At 39.5% G+C, this 16,384-nt stretch overlaps 1 long non-coding RNA gene across 1 annotated transcript in view; it reads left to right on the top strand.

The window, feature by feature from the left end:
• Positions 1-16,384, top strand: part of LOC127528365 (uncharacterized) — a 167,818-nt gene that overhangs the window by 99,879 nt on the left and 51,555 nt on the right. The window lies entirely within an intron of this gene.

Here is a 16,384-nt window from a genome sequence, read left to right as displayed (position 1 = left end):
ACAGCTCCTCAGTCTCTGTCCAGCTCTTGCTGTTTGAGCATTGTTCGCCTTGTGTGTTGTTTGTTTGTGTGGCTGGTTAATTTAATGTTCAAGCATTGAGAGATTGGGTTCTAAATGTTTTCTATTAGGAAGCCTAGTGCCTGCTTTCTCTCTGTCTCTCATACTAGGGTGTTGTACCGTGTTAGCCATTATGAATGTATCATCTTGCATGAAGAAGGGGCCTGAGTTGCCTTGAAAGCTTGCATATTGTAATCTTTTTAGTTAGCCAATAAAAGGTGTCATTTTGCTTGGATTTTCTCTGTCTCTCGTACTGGAAGCAGCAGCACTGTAGATGGAAAACAGTTGGCAACATGCTACTGATTCTGGCTGTTTCTGTTTGCTTTTGAGATGAGCTAGATTCATTGCTAAATTTGGTTCTCTCTACTCAGTTTTCTTAAAGTGTTTGTTGTTGCTTCATATTTGATTGTGCTTCAACAAGTAGCAGTTATTATTTGATATTTTAAGCAGCAGTGCTACAGATGCAGAGAAGCTGTGAAGCGGTTTGCGACTCACTGTCGATTCTGGGTGTTCTGTTTGCTTCTTCGCTTCTTGAACCTAATTGCAGCTTGAAAGGGGCAATAAAGTGAAAAAGGTGATTTGAATGATGATCTGTGGTTGTGGTTGACTGCTACACCATCTGGAGTTTACATACATGTGCGTGTTAAAGGGGGGTTACATTTGCACCCTTTGTTTCTGTGAGAAAATGGCTTAAAAAAAAAACAAGTAGTCAAAGCAATCCTTTAAATGCTAAAAGAGACCGTAAAGTGCTATCCCTCAACATGAAAATAAAAATCTTAGATGTGGCGTGACTTGATTTAAATATATGTGAGGAGGTGTGTAGGTTACATGCAAATACTAATATTTTAGTGAATTACATAGTTGGCAGGTTAGTGAAGTTTTAAGTATGCCGCATGAAAAATGCATAACAACTTTGTTTTTTTAATGATAATTTTGTTTGTTACATTTGTTTCTTAAAAGAGGAACAACTCAAGAATGTGAAATGGCTAAAACACACTTCCCGCTACAGTCATTTTTTTTTAATATTCATCCATCCATCCATCCATTTTCCAACCCGCTGAATCCGAACACAGGGTCACGGGGGTCTGCTGGAGCCAATCCCAGCCAACACAGGGCACAAGGCAGGAACCAATCCCGGGCAGGGTGCCAACTTTGTAATATTCAGCTTTCATTAATTAAAATTTCCTGAAAATGTTGATTTCCCTTTTTTGATGAGTAGTAAAAAACAGAGCTTCTGTTTCATGTGAGGTTGAAGTAAATGTCACAATTTCATTTAAATATCTTTAACTTGTTATACCATTTTTATGAGTTAGGCTATACATCAATTCCTGAAAGAATTCAGAAAGTATTTATAAAGTAATCAGAATAAGTCACACATTTTGAATATTCAATCAAAACACATTAAGACTGTATGTACAGTATTCAGTATCTAAATATATTTTTAAGTATATGGCATAAGGAAATATGACTTGAGGGTGCAAGTGCCGCTGACACACACTGTGAATCACAAAAGATGCATATCATATCAGATGATTTCAGGACATACTGGCAGATGTGCCGCTCTGTCAGACAGATGTCACACCTTTGTGTAGCATGTCATCTGTTACAAACCATTGCAAAACAGAACAGTTGAAGAAACAGAACTGCAGAGAGAAAAGTAGGATAATATGCAGTTTTATGGCTGTTGTTTTCAAATGTGTGTCCTCCATGTTAAAGTTCAAGAAGAGGCAAGGTGTTTTTTTAAGTTTATAAAACTAGGGGGCTCTGCTCCCTGCTCGCTGCACTTGCCCACCCCTGGGTTTGGTTAACTGGATATACAATTTTAAGAGATTGTTATTTTCGTGGGAATTGTTACATATGCATTATTTTCACATTTACTTTTAAACTTCAGTAAAAACAATATTTGGAATTAACTTTTTTTCAAGATCGCATTGAATTTTGATTCCGTGTTTGGACATGCATTGTGACAACGCAACGTATAACTGCCTGTGAGTGAATATCGCTTCTTTCTCGCTAATAAATAAAATCACTTTTTTGAATGTTTGTCCATGCTCTTTCTTCTTTGTTTCATCGTTGATGTGTCATCTAGAACGTATACAATTATTGTCTTGATAAAATTTATGAGCTGAGAGCGCAGGAAGTGTGTCTGCCAAAAGCATTCACACGACTAAGAGCTGAGAGCGCAGGAAGTGTGTTTGACTAAAGCCTTCACACAACTGAGGTTAGATGACTGTGGTCTTGTTTGAAAATAGTTGTAGGTAGGGCGTAACTTGAAAGAATCTCATGTTAAAAGTTTCCGTCTCATGGGACTTCATACTGCACTAATGTTTTTGAAATCTTTTAATTCTCGCTGGCAACACGAATTAGACAGTCTACAAGTCTCCAACTTAAAGTTTAAATCCGAACAATATATTTGATCTCTTTTTGCTGTTCCGTTATTTCACCGAGTAATAATTTCCGTTTGTTTGCGCTAATGCGATCTTTCCTATCCTTTTTTGTTCAGACTTTCGAATTTTCGTACTTCCATTATCTCTAACCTGCTCTGCATGTATGCTGTGCCAACATTTTTGAATTCTTTACAACGTTCTACTTTGTCATCTACTCTTTGTCCTTTATTTCCGGCCCCCGGGCATGGACTCATCTCGCGGGACGCATAAGTGTCTCTCCGAGAAAATCTTGTCTTGTCTCCTTCCAAGATTATTTTTTATAATAGGGAGAAATGTTTAACTTTAAAACACAATTTCTTGTGGCAAATTAATATATACCAAGATTGTAAAGAAATAACTTTGACTTGAAAAATCTTTAATGTACCCTTTAACCTGAAACTTTCCCAGGTTGTTTATGTGGAAAGTTATTTTTAAGTGTACAGGGGTCTTAATTTGATTCTCTTGTTTTCCCCGTCCATAGAATTATTTTCTTAAATGAGTATTAAGGATGTATGCGTTTTATTTATCTCACCCTCCTGTCTTCTTCTCCTGCAAGTTTAGAGATATTGAATATCTTTAGGGGTAAGCCTGTGTGGATTTAATTAGTGCACTTTTGGGGAGCTTTGAAAATAAATGAAGATACTACGAGCCAGTTAAATCGACTAGTATGTTGACAAACCCAGTTAAGGGCCGGTATATACTTCAAGCACAGAATGTGTACATGCACGCAGCAAGACTGCCACATGTTCCCAGTGTTCTTTTGACATATTCTCTGAGGACATTATCAGAAATTAACATGATGTGTGCACGAGTTTCAGTACCAGAAAAAATATGCAAATTTTGGCATGTGACATCAGCACTGTTGTTTACTATAAGAATGTAACAGCAGGCCGCAGTGCCACTCTCAACAGAATAAATCTGTGTGCTTCAGTGTTTGATGAATGGTTCAAGGTGTTGAAGCAAATCATCAAACTTAACTGCACACATGTGAATGTATTTGTGGTGCATTTCTTCTTCCATTTCTTACACAGGCAATACAAGAATCATTTATTGACACTAAACATTTAAAGGTCTCACATACCATCTTCTGTGTCTGTGCTGCCATCTTTTTTGCACCTTTGCAACAGCATCAGAATGCAAAGTTTTCCTCAACTCATAACACAGTGAAATTGAATATTGTTTTCTCACCGTGATTAAAAATGAGAACTGATCTCGGTACAACAGGCTGGTGTAATAGATGCGGGTGAGATAAAGTCCAAACGACCTTAGACACGATCAGATGTCTGGTCACGGGAGGTGTCGCTATTAACTCCACGGTGGTACAACTTTGTTTGTAAACTCCCCTTTCTAATATCGAGGTAAAGATTAATTGCAAGCACAATCTGAAGTCTGAAAGTACTTTAATTCCTGTGGCTGTGGTTTTTCCGCAAGGACGCACAGCATGGCTCAAGTGATAAGAGAAAAGGACAAACTATTCCCACAACGTGCAGCAAGCAAACAAAGGGACGAAAGACGTGCGAAGCCTGAACTTTCACCCGGAAATATGTAGGAAAGGCGCCACAAGTGATTTTTAATATTCTGCCATTAGAGGTTCAAATTCAACCTGACAAAGGACTTTCTGACAGTGATGATTTCTCGCACTGCCACCTGGTTTTACATAAAGTACATACACAAGTACTGTATAGTCAATACACTGCTTGTGTAGCAGCAGCGTCCTTAAGCACCCATGTTGCATCATGTGAAGTATATCCCAGCCCTAACAGTGAAAAACTTGGTGCGATACTCCGTGTAGTGGAAAGGTTGGCACCAGACCACACAGTGAGTTTCTTGTAGTGCAGGACTGACCGGGATCAGATCTGTGAGAAGTCAGACATGGAGACACAGACACAAAAAGGTGGTAATGTATTTCGTAACATGAGTGGGTTTATTTACAGGTGCAACAAAACAACAAAAATAACGTCCCAATCAAAAATACTGAGCAGTATACATACAGTGAAGTTTCAAGTGCCAAAAATAAAAAATACTGTACAGACAAAATTGTATACACACACAAAAAAATTGATACTCTTCCTAAATGAAGAAAAGGAGTTCAGGAAGAAGCTACACAAATGACAAAGGGGAAAAGAAAGTGTATAGAACAAAAGCAAAGTGCACCAAAACCCAAAATCTATATAAATAACTCCACCAAAATAAAGCTAAACTAGGAGAGAGCTATAATATATTTACAAGAAATTTACAAAAATAAGACACAAGCCGCTGTTTGGTAAACTAAATGAAACAAGCTATACCAACCACACCACCTGGCCTAAAAACCCCCCTTTACGTGGCAAGAAGTCGCTCTTACAGTCTGGGCACAAATCTTCACCCAATCCCGCGACACGTTGCTCCCTTTATGCAATCGCGGCAGACGCAGGTGTTTTCTGCACAGGTGCTCCTCTCAACCTTTAAAAGGCTTGTAATGATTAGGGCTGGCGGTAGCGGCCTCGCTGGCGCGAGCTTGAGCGCATCCCTACGCGCTCCGTCCGAAGTGCCGATACGCACTACAAAAGTAAGTACTTATTTTCTTTGGGAATTCTCTCCTCGCACTTTTGCATGCATGTTCTTAATTAAAAACGCGTCGCACGTCTCTTTGCCAACGGCAGGACTAGAGAGACGCTCGCCTTTATGACGGGGTACGCGAAGCGTCCTCCTGCAGGCCTGACCTGGAGGCGCCGGCGTCCCGCTGTGTAAACCTGCAGGAGACAGTTAAAATGATCGCGAAAGCGCACCCTGCACTTAATGACTTACACAGGTGAAGTGCTTTTAATGAATTTTGAGAAGTCGCCTTTACCTTATTCATAGGACTACTGTACTTCATTAAAGTGGTAATGCCTAGTAGGCGGATTACCACACTTGGCCTTGCAGCTGTGTAAATATAAAGTTGCACTTGTTACATTTTATATTTTTAATCTGCCACTAGTACAACTTTAATATTAAAGCTCCACTTCACCTGGTGTTTCAGGTACACTTGCTCATCCCATATAATCTTGAATCTGATGGATAATAAAGAATCCGTTGAGTCATCACAGAGGAACTTGGACAGCATACAGGTTTTTTTATTTTTTTTATTAATTTTTATTGTAATCATTCCATACAAATAGATCAAGTTATAACCAAACAAAATTGAAGACAAATCAAATCCCACCCCAGAGAAGGAGACAGCATACAGGTTTGAGCAGATTTGTAGCAGATGAAATTTAATGTAATTGTAAAATATTACACTTATTAAGTAAATATGTTAGGTTTGAATACACAAAGGGCAGTCTGAAAATTGAAAGTATACCTTATGAGAAGAGCCAAGGAGTCATAGTGGACTCGCCACTATGAAATGCCAGTGTTCAGAAGCCATTAAAAACTCTAACAGAATGATAGGTTATTAAGCAGAATTTGTAGAGTACAAGTTGTAGGAGGTTATGCTCAAGCTTTATAATGCCCTGGGAAGGCCTCATCTGGAGCACTGTGTACAGTTTTGGTCTCCAGGCTACAAAAAGGACATAGCAGTACTGTAAGGCCAGGTTTATACTCGACGCGACGCATGCTGCAGCGGACGCTCCTGCTACGCAAGCGTTGTACTGTTAATACTTTGCGTGCATTTGGAAGAATCCACCAGGTGGCAGTGCAAGATATTATCACGGTGAGAACAGGTTCGGCATCGCTGTGTTGTGAATTGCCTGGAACACCCATCAAATTCCGATGACACCTTACCACAATATCTCTGAAAAGGATGTTTAATGATTAAATCCATCAGTCCAGGGATTTGTCCATTTCAGCTAGCATTGGGCGTGAGGCAGAAATAATCCCTGGACGAGGCATCAGTTCATCGCAAGGTGAATACAAGTACTCACATACTGTATATTAGCACCATTTTAGTGTAACCAAATCTTCATATCTTTGGAGGGAAACTGGAGCACACTGAGGAAACCCAGCAGGAAAACATGTAAACTTCAGGAAGGGAATATCAGCGACGTGACTCCCTGCAAGACAGCAGTAAACAGTAAAACACTTGCGTAGGCGGAGTGTCTGCTGGAGCATGCCTTGTGTCGCGTGAAGTATAAACCTGGCCTAAAAGGTCCAGAGAAGAGTGACTATGCTCATTCCAGGACTACAGGAGATGAGTTATGAACAAAGATTAAAAGAGCTGAGCCTTTTAATTTTGGGGGAAAAAGACTATTAAGATGAAACATGATTGAAGTGTTTACAATTATGAAAGGAATTAGTACAATAGATCGAGACTGTTACTTTAAAATGAATTCACCAAGAATACTGGGCCAAAGTTGGAAACCTGTAAAGGGCAAATGTTACAAAAACATTAGGAAGTTGCGTAGTGGTGGCTCTGTGGGTAAGGATCTACACTGGTATCTAGAAAGTTGCCAGTTCAGATCGCTTTACTGCCAGAAGAGATCTTAATCTTTTGGGCCCTTGAGCAAGACTCTTAACCTGAGACTGGCTCCAGAGGCTCTGTGCAATGGTTAACGCCGTGCTCTGACCCTCAATAGGTCATGGAAAAGGACCATTTCCCTTTTGAGGATTAACAAAATGTATCCAATCAAAAAGATTAAAAAATCAAACCTTAGACACATGGAATAAGTTACCAAGTAAAACTTTCAAAACTAGAACTGATGTTATTTTAGAAGAAGTAGGACTAACAAGCTTTGTTGGGCTGAATGACCTGTTCTTGTCTAGATTGTTCTAATATTTGAGTATGGTGTCCATGTTCAGATGGTTGTGTTGAAACCATGTAGGCTAATGCCTGTGTGCTCACAAAACACCAGGGAAACTGGAAAGACTAAACATCTAAAATAGCTTTGAATGAGGGCTAATTTTGGGCCTGAGACAGTCTGGCATGAGCAACCAATATATGGAATGAATAAAAAAAAAAAAAAAAAAAAAAAAGACAACCTTACCAGGGACCTCCTGTATAACAGTGTGCATAGAACTTGCACTATAACATGGCATAAGCACAAAAACGGGAATTTGTGTACGCACAGAAAAATCCAGATGCATAAATCTGTGCATTCGCCAACTTCCACGTTCTTCCGCTACATAAATCTCGGTCAGCGTGAAAAGTAACGCACGTGCCTGCTGCCCCACCCCAACTCCATCCAGAATTACGCCTCTTTGAATATGCAAATCAATATAAATAGCCCTTAAGCTCAGCGTTCTGTGAAAAGACAATGGGAAAATAGAAGAATTTCAGCGAATACCAACTGGAGGCAAGGAAAAACTTACTATTTGTTGGTTTAAACAGTGATATAATCAACAAAAGAAAGTTGATAGAGTGACATATAGTGTCTGAGAAACTCGAAAGCTCAAGTTCACAAAGTCGCATGGTGCCCGAAAAAAAAAGAAGTTGTCACGTATCAAAGCCGCCATGAAAAGGCAAGTCGTAGCCCACCGTCTGAGTGTCATATGAAAGCTTATTAGGGTACAGAGAAAAAAAATATGCACACAGTGGGGGGGAAAAAAGCTCTAAATGTCAACTTTAATCTTGGAATTTCCACTTTAATCACGTAGTTTATTTTGTCATTAAAGTAGAACATCATAAACTTCATCTTAAAATCATTTTAATTTAGTAGTTTCTCAAATCCCATCGTAACTAAGGTAGCATGTTAAATGCTTTGTTTTGGTATTTGATCTTCTATGTGCTTTGTGTGTGAATCACTACGTGCTTCTGCGCTTTCTCTTCCTCCAACAGGACACAATCCATTACATTCGTAATATTACAGCTCTCTGAATAATTAAAATACTGAGATGTATATGTGATATTTTTCATGATGATAGGAATGAAAGCATGTTATTAAACATGGGAACACAGTGGCGCAGTGATTGTTCATGTCTCACGCAAGATGCTTGCTGTGCCACGCGCGACCTTTGATGAAATAATTTATTGCAGCAATACTATCTCTTTCAAACGTACTAACCTCCAATTCCTGTCCTTACTTTTCTTTCTCCAAATACCCAATCGCCACAACAACATAGACGTTAAGCCATCTGTAAGCTTTGAACGCCGATTCTTCAGAACGTTTAAGGAACATTGAAATATCTTCGTAGTACGTGTTTAATTATTCTATCCATCTATCCTTCCAGTGTCGCGCCAACCCAGCAAGAATATAGCACGAGGTAGGAACAATCCATGAACTAGCTAGTGCTGCGGCACCGTGTCCTCACATGTTTAACTTCATTTAAATAATCTATATTGTTAATAACTAAAGTTTTATCTGTATAATATAATCAACATATTTTGCTGCATTTCATCTTAAAAATGATATCTTTCATCATGTGTAAATACGCACTATAAAGTGGCTCAGGTTGTGCAATATTATAACTAGTGCAAGTTTACAGTGAGGTGATTGTACTAATAAGTACAGACAGTTCTACAAGGAGCACATGATGGACTGATTGAGTGCGTTTAAAGTTCTTGGGATGAAACTGTTTCTGAACCACGGTGTCCGTACAGGGAAGTGTTTTGCTGTGGCTGATGCAGCGTGTGCTTGATGCTGTATACCGATAATTCTGTTTCCGATCAGCTGCTGCTATGATTCCAAACTTAGATATAGTGATATAAATACTCCGAGTGGTGCAGTGAGAGTAATATGGAAAAAGATGATCTGCTGTGGCAACCCTTAACGGGAGCAGCTAAAAGAAGAAAAAGAAGGTGCAGTGAGAGTAACAACGCTAAAGCAGTTATGGTATTTGGAATACTATGGCTATTCTCTGGACCATTATATTGTTACAGACTAATTACAATCAGATGCATTACACTAATAAACAATATGCAGTTAGTTTCAGTGTATTTATAAAGCTGCGTCAGGAATGTGGATCTAAGAATGAAAGGGTAACCACACAGGAACAGTAGCACTGCTTTGACGCTGGGTGCCGCCAGTCCGCAAAACCCAGCAGAGAACTTGCGTACGCCAGGGAATGAGGTACCGTGGAAATGTGCATGGCTTTACGCCAAGTTTAGGTTTTATACATCGCGATTTGAGCGTGGAAACGTTTGTACGCAACATTTCTGTGCATACAAACCGTTTATACATGAGCCCCCAGATGTGGTTGACACAAATGTTGCCATTTAACAAACAGGCTGCAACCATTTAAATAGTTGAGTGCAAAAAGTCATGTTAGAATGAACAGCTTGGCAAATGCGAGCAAGAGTTTTTTTATGGAAGTTGAGAGCCAAAGTGTGCTGAACAGGTCAGTAGTGGAAAAGAAGCTGAGGTCACAGTGACCTGATGAACATGCACTCTGGATACTTGTAGGAGTGAAAAACATTTGTTGGTTTCACAAGTCCTGGTTCAGGCTGAAAAGCAGGATGAGTCAAAAGTCCCATGAGAATGGATCCATCCTACCGGGTGTCAACAATAAAGGCTTTTACTGATGTACTGGTGAGACTTGTGTTCTCACAACTTGCATTCCATGGTATGAATTGAAAAATGTTTGAATGCCACAGCATTGCTGAACTTCACTGGCAAGCAGATAAATTCTTTTATGGCAGAACTTCTTCTTTCTGCTAGTGGATTATTAAGATAGTTAATGCTCCATTGCAGAATGCTCTAAGATGGCTTCAGGAATTTAGTAATGAATTCTTCAATGCAGTGTCCTTTATAGTTACTAGATCTCGACTCACTTGGACATCTGTGAATTGGAGAAGGGTAGCCTTTTACAGTGAAAGGGTCATCCATTTTGTAACCTGTTCAACTAATTCAGGCATGTGCGGAGTATGAACCTCAAGGTAACACTGAGTGCAAAGCAGAAGCCATACTAAAAGTCCATTACAGCACATACTACATTTTCATGTGCAAGACCTAACTTTGTAGGCATGGAAAAAATGTATAAACTCTACACAGGTAGCAACCCAGGGATGACTCAAACGTAGGACTTTGAGCAGTGTTAGCTACAGATCATGGCTCAAGGAAGATCCATGATCATGCAATCTGCAAATAGAATGAAACTGGTTCTAGAGCCATTCAGAGGAAGTTGTTTGTTTTGTCAGATCTTCTCATTTATTGGTCAGCCAAACTTCTAGCAGTGTATGGTTTGAAAATTGCTGCTCTTCCTAACAGGAGCCTTGTTTAACTCACAACCACCAAAATAATGTTTGTTTTATTCAAATTGACTTGCATGATATTATGTAAATGTTTATTTGCATAAAAATGTAAATTTCTCTAAATTTAGTAACCTTTAATAAAATAGTTTCAAATAATGATTAAAATACCCTGTTGACACTGCCAGGTCATAATCACTGCCTGCTGGGAGAGGACACGGAGCAGACACCTCCAAAACAGTTTTAGCAGATTCCCTTGGTGGAACATTCAGCATATTTATCATCTGCAGTACTGCCAGATTTTTCCTGGTATATTAAAAGTGATATATAGGGGGCAGTGTTATTCCATAAAATATCTTCTCAAAAGCAGTTAAGCATGTCCTTCTATTACAGCTTTACATAAGCAGAGTATCAGATTCAGTTTACAATCCATCCTGGCATTTTTGAGCACCTAAGCTGCCTTTTTTTTTAAATTTTGTGAACAAATCTTAATTGCTGAGAACTTTCATATGAAGATACGTGTGGAACAGACATACTTTGATTACATTCTCACTTAACAGGATATCTACATTTTAACAGTTGAGCAATGTATATAAAATATGAAAATGACTTTGAGAAAATGAACCTGCCTGTGCAGGACCTTGTGCTACACTGCTTTGAAATGATGTTACTATAGACAGGGAATTTTAAAAGTTAGTTTTATTACTTGACTGACTCCTTTATTCAAGGTGACTAATTGATTCCATTTCTTTTATTTTTGTAAGTGGAACAGAGGCTGGTAAAGTGACTCGCTCACAGTCACACAATAGGGGGACTTGAACCCAGAACCTCAGGTTTTGAAGTCCAAAGCTTTACCCATTATGCCACACTGCTTTTGATGGAAAATGCTTTTGCTTTGCAAATACCAGTTATAAATACCATTTTATATATGTGTTATCCATAAAAAACATGCAACAATTTCATAGGTTAGTAAACATTAAACACAATAATCTTTTCATGAAAATAATATGCAAGACTGCTTTCAGATATGATTTGAGAATCATATGTCACTTGACATAAACCAGAATGTTGTCCTACTTCTTTCCATGCACTGCCAGTCATACAAGTTGTGATGACTGCTTGGATTGCAATGATTTTTTCTGACAGATGATGCATATGACTGATTTTCTTTCAATATATCTATCTATCTAGCCAAAGAAACTTGCATGAATAGCTCAACGCAACTTTTAAAAATTAATATTCTCATATAGGGCGGCACGGTGGCGCAGTGGTAGCGCTGCTGCCTCGCAGTTAGGAGACCTGGGTTCACTTCCCGGGTCCTCCCTGCGTGGAGTTTGCATGTTCTCCCCGTGTCTGCGTGGGTTTCCTCCGGGCGCTCCGGTTTCCTCCCACAGTCCAAAGACATGCAGGTTAGGTGGATTGGTGATTCTAAATTGGCCCTAGTGTGTGCTTGGTGTGTGGGTGTGTTTGTGTGTGTCCTGTGGTGGGTTGGCACCCTGCCCAGGATTGGTTCCCTGCCTTGTGCCCTGTGTTGGCTGGGATTGGCTCCAGCAGACCCCCGTGACCCTATGTTTGGATTCAGCGGGTTGGACAATGGATGGATGGATGGAATATTCTCATATAACAGTGGATTTTCAGGTTTGTCTTATTGGCCTCTCTGCCTGAATTGAGTCAAAACAAATCTTTTTTCCATGATACTTGCACAAAACAAATTCTTTCCCACAGTCTTGATATTATTAGGTTTGATTTAGTGAAAAATTCATTGGTTGTCTTTTTTTAATTGTGTTTTTGTTTGAAATAATTGACTTTTGGCTGCAACTGCAGCTATAGAACATCCGCCTCCACATATTACATTTATGTAATGACATTTTAAACAATTGCAAAGCATTATTTATAAAGTTTTTTGCCTCCTTCAGTTGAATGTAGGAATCCACCTCTGCATTAGGCCTAAGCAAACAATGAACAGAGTGCTGGCTGTGCAATCTTTAAAATATTTTGTTCAAAGTTTCACTGTGGGAGTTCAAAGGCGACTTTGACATTTAAGCTCTGATCAACATTCTTGTCCTTAAAATGATAACACCTACTGTGTAGCAGGAGAAGCTTTAGAAATCTGGGTTTGGGAAAACCTCTCCATTAATACCAAAGTTCCCGCTGGGGACAAATAAAATCTATCTCTGTCTGTCTGTCTACCATATAATAAATTTACCTATTCAGACATAAACATGGCTTACAGCTCCTTCTCACAAATATTACAATTTTTATAATCTGAAAAATGTCAGTTAATTATTGATTATTTTAAATGTATATCACTCTTGTTATTCCTTGGTCCAAAACTACAAGTGAAACCCTATTCTTTTATGATTGGTCACTGTACATGGATGCCTGACTTTTTTGTAATATTTGGGGGGGGGGGGGGGGGTTTCACCTCCAAAGGAATATAAAATCAAAAAAGAGGTCACCTTAATATCTTTGATTTCTCCTAGACAATAACAACATCAGAGAGAAATAAAATGGAGACATTTTCTTTTGACTCATCTTCTTCTTTCGGCTGCTCCCGTTAGGGGTTGCCACAGCGGATCATCTTCTTCCATATCTTCCTGTCCTCTGCATCTTGGTCTGTTACACCCATCACCTGCATGTCCTCTCTCACCATCCATAAACCTTCACTTAGGCCTTTCTCTTTTCCTCTTCCCTGGCAGCTCTATCCTTCGCATCCTTCTCCCAATATACCCAGCATCTCTTCTCTGCACATATCCAAAACAATGTAATCTCGCTTCTCTGACTTTGTCACCCAACCATCCAACCTGAGCTGACCCTCTAATGTCATCATTTCTAATCCTATCCATCCTCATCATACCCAGTGCAAATCTTAGCATCTTTAACTCTGCTACCTCCAGCTCTGTCTCCTGCTTTCTGGTCAGTGTCACCATCTCCAACCCATATACCATAGCTGGTCTCACTACCGTCCTGTAGACCTTTCCTTTTACGCTTGCTGATATCCATCTGTCACAAATTAGTCCTGACGCTCTTCTCCACCCATTCCACCCTGCCTGCACTCTTTTTCACCTCTTTTCCACAATCCCCATTACTCTGTACTGTTGATCCCAAGTATTTAAACTCATCCACCTTCGCCAACTCTACTCCCTGCATCCTCACCATTGCACTTACCTCCCTCTCATTTACACACATGTATTCTGTCTTGTTCCTACTGACCTTCATTCCTCTCTTCTCTAGAGCATATCTCCACCTCTCCAGGGTCTCCTCAACCTGCTCCCTACTATCGCTACAGATCACAATGTCATCAGCAAACCTCCCAGTCCACGGGGACTCCTGACTCATGCTTTGACAGATTTTTCTCCTTATAAATAAACATCTTGGCATCCTCACCGGTGTCACCTATTGAGTTTCTGCAGTGATCTCGGCAAAGTCATACGATGGGCTCAGGCAAGTGTCTTCACATTTTTATTTTTGAATTTAAAAGTATTTGCGTTGTGAGCTCTATAATAAATGGTGAAATATATGGACAGTTGTGTGTGGTGATAAAACACTTTACTATGATTACCATGTAGTCCTTGCTTCTGAATAATACTATTAGTTGCTTTAATTTATATTTCTCTGCTGTAAAAAGATCATAGTCACTGAAAGAAAAGGTGGGCATAGTGGTTAAGACTTGGGCTTCAAATCCTAAGGTTGTGGACTGAAATCCTTGTCCTAACACCATGTGACCCTTAACAAGTCACTTCATCTGCTTGTTCTCCAAATGGAAAAACAAACAAAATGTAACCAGTCATATCTCAAATGTTGTAAATCACAACAAGACTAGAAAGAGATCTCACAATATAGACCATGCTTTTCAATCCAAATTCTCCATTTTGTCTCCTTTTACCTCTGGTGTATCACATGTCTCCTATTTGTGTAAAGCTGTTTCACCTAAGGAATTTTAGGAGAAACATCTGTGACAAAGTTGATTCTTAAATGAAACATAAATTAGCATTTCTTTTAAGTCTCATGAGCCATCAGAGATCAACCTTTGAGCAGTAAAATTTTCCTATGGGCCTAGCCAAAATTGTATCTGAGAGAGCTTATTGGAGCAGTATTTAATTTTTATCTAGTTTAGCACATCGGTCATTTTATTTCCACGCCACCTGTTGGATTCTGGAATGGGTGCATAGGTGACACTCACATCTCAGGTTTTTTTTTTTTTTTTTTTTTTCCTTCAATCAAAAAGCTTTCGGCTGTGGTAACCATGAAAATCCAACAAAGACACATTAGATGCACTAGCAGAATGAGTGTGGCTGATGCTCCTTAGAACTACTTTAAAAAAAAAAAAAAAAAAAAAAAAACTTCCACAGAAGCACTGGGATGCATCATCAGTGATGTATCTTGGGGTGTTTTGGGTCTGTTAAAACATCATACACCCTCACCCTGGCGACCCAGCTGGGGTTGATCAGACCCCAGCTTGCATCTCAGCAGTAATTGACCAAAGAGCCTCCCTCTTCAGCCAGAGCCACCTTGTGGCTCTCTCTGCGGTATCACAAATTGATTTGACAGCTCTCTTCTTAGCTAAACCCACTATTCACGGCTTCGTCAAGACTGGCCTGCAAAGCCCTGACATCCCACCGTGATTGGCTCACAGTGAGTGATCCAGCATAGCCTCCTGCACTCCTCTGACTACTTACATTTCATGATGTCATGCACTTGGAGTAGTGTGAAGATGTAGCTTTTAAGAGAAGAACGGGTGCCGCAGTGGTAGTGCTGCTGCTTTGCAGTAAGGAGACTGTGGAAGATTGTGGGTTCGCTTCCCGGTTCCTCCCTGTGTAGATAGCGCTTTGAGTACTGAGAAAAGCGCTATATAAATGTATTGTATTATTATTATTAAAAATGTTTAGGATACTTTGAGAAAAAATTTTTGTCTGACACCATAAATTATAATATGAGAATTAGCAATAGGGCATCTTGTAGTTGTAGATGCTTTCCTTATTCAGGAAGCTCCTCCTCAGTGTCACTGAACTGACTGTAGGAAGCAGTAACATTTACATGAGCACAGCACAGAGAAGGGGCCATTGTTGGAATGGCTGGAATCATTGATAATTCTCTTTGCCCTAATCCAACATTACTTGGTTCATATGTCCAGGATGTTAGAGAGTAGACACCCAGTCATGAAAACCAAAGGTTAGAAATTGTTAATTATAATGACTCTCCTTTTCCTACTCTTGCTGAGGTTCTTTTTGTGACAACAAAATTAAAATGTAATTCTTTAACAAACAGTCTTATGGTATAAACATTTAAATCAAATTGGTAGTAAAAAATGATTGAATGTGTATTACCCAATGACAATATATGTCTCGGAGCCAGAGAACATCACACCACAGCAGCCAGAAAAAAAGTGCATGTGAAAGGGCTGAGGCGTGTAAGTCTTTTGCGAACACTCAGGATAAATATTACTATGGTACCAAAATCCTTCCAGTCAACCGGATAATAAACTGTTCCCCTCTGCCTCCAACAACAAGTCAAATACTTGCTGCATTACCTTGAGAAGAGCTAGAGTATTGGGATGGAAAAAGGCACAGGTTGCGAAAAATAAACCTGGGAAGACAGAAACACCCTCAGTGAATGAGTAGAGTATAGACCACTGGACCCAACTCGTTGACACATATATATGGACCAACATAATGGGAACTACATAACATGAAGGACCAGGACACTGCACATTTTTTTTGATGACTTCTAAACCTTTTGGCCAAAGAAAAAGGTATAAATGTTGTAACACTAGGTGGCGCTATAACAGCACTTAACCCAACACATAGACACTGACAAC

The sequence above is a fragment of the Erpetoichthys calabaricus genome, chromosome 6, assembly GCF_900747795.2.
Source record: "Erpetoichthys calabaricus chromosome 6, fErpCal1.3, whole genome shotgun sequence".
Taxonomy (NCBI): domain Eukaryota; kingdom Metazoa; phylum Chordata; class Cladistia; order Polypteriformes; family Polypteridae; genus Erpetoichthys; species Erpetoichthys calabaricus.
This window is presented reverse-complemented; position numbering and strand designations above follow the sequence as displayed.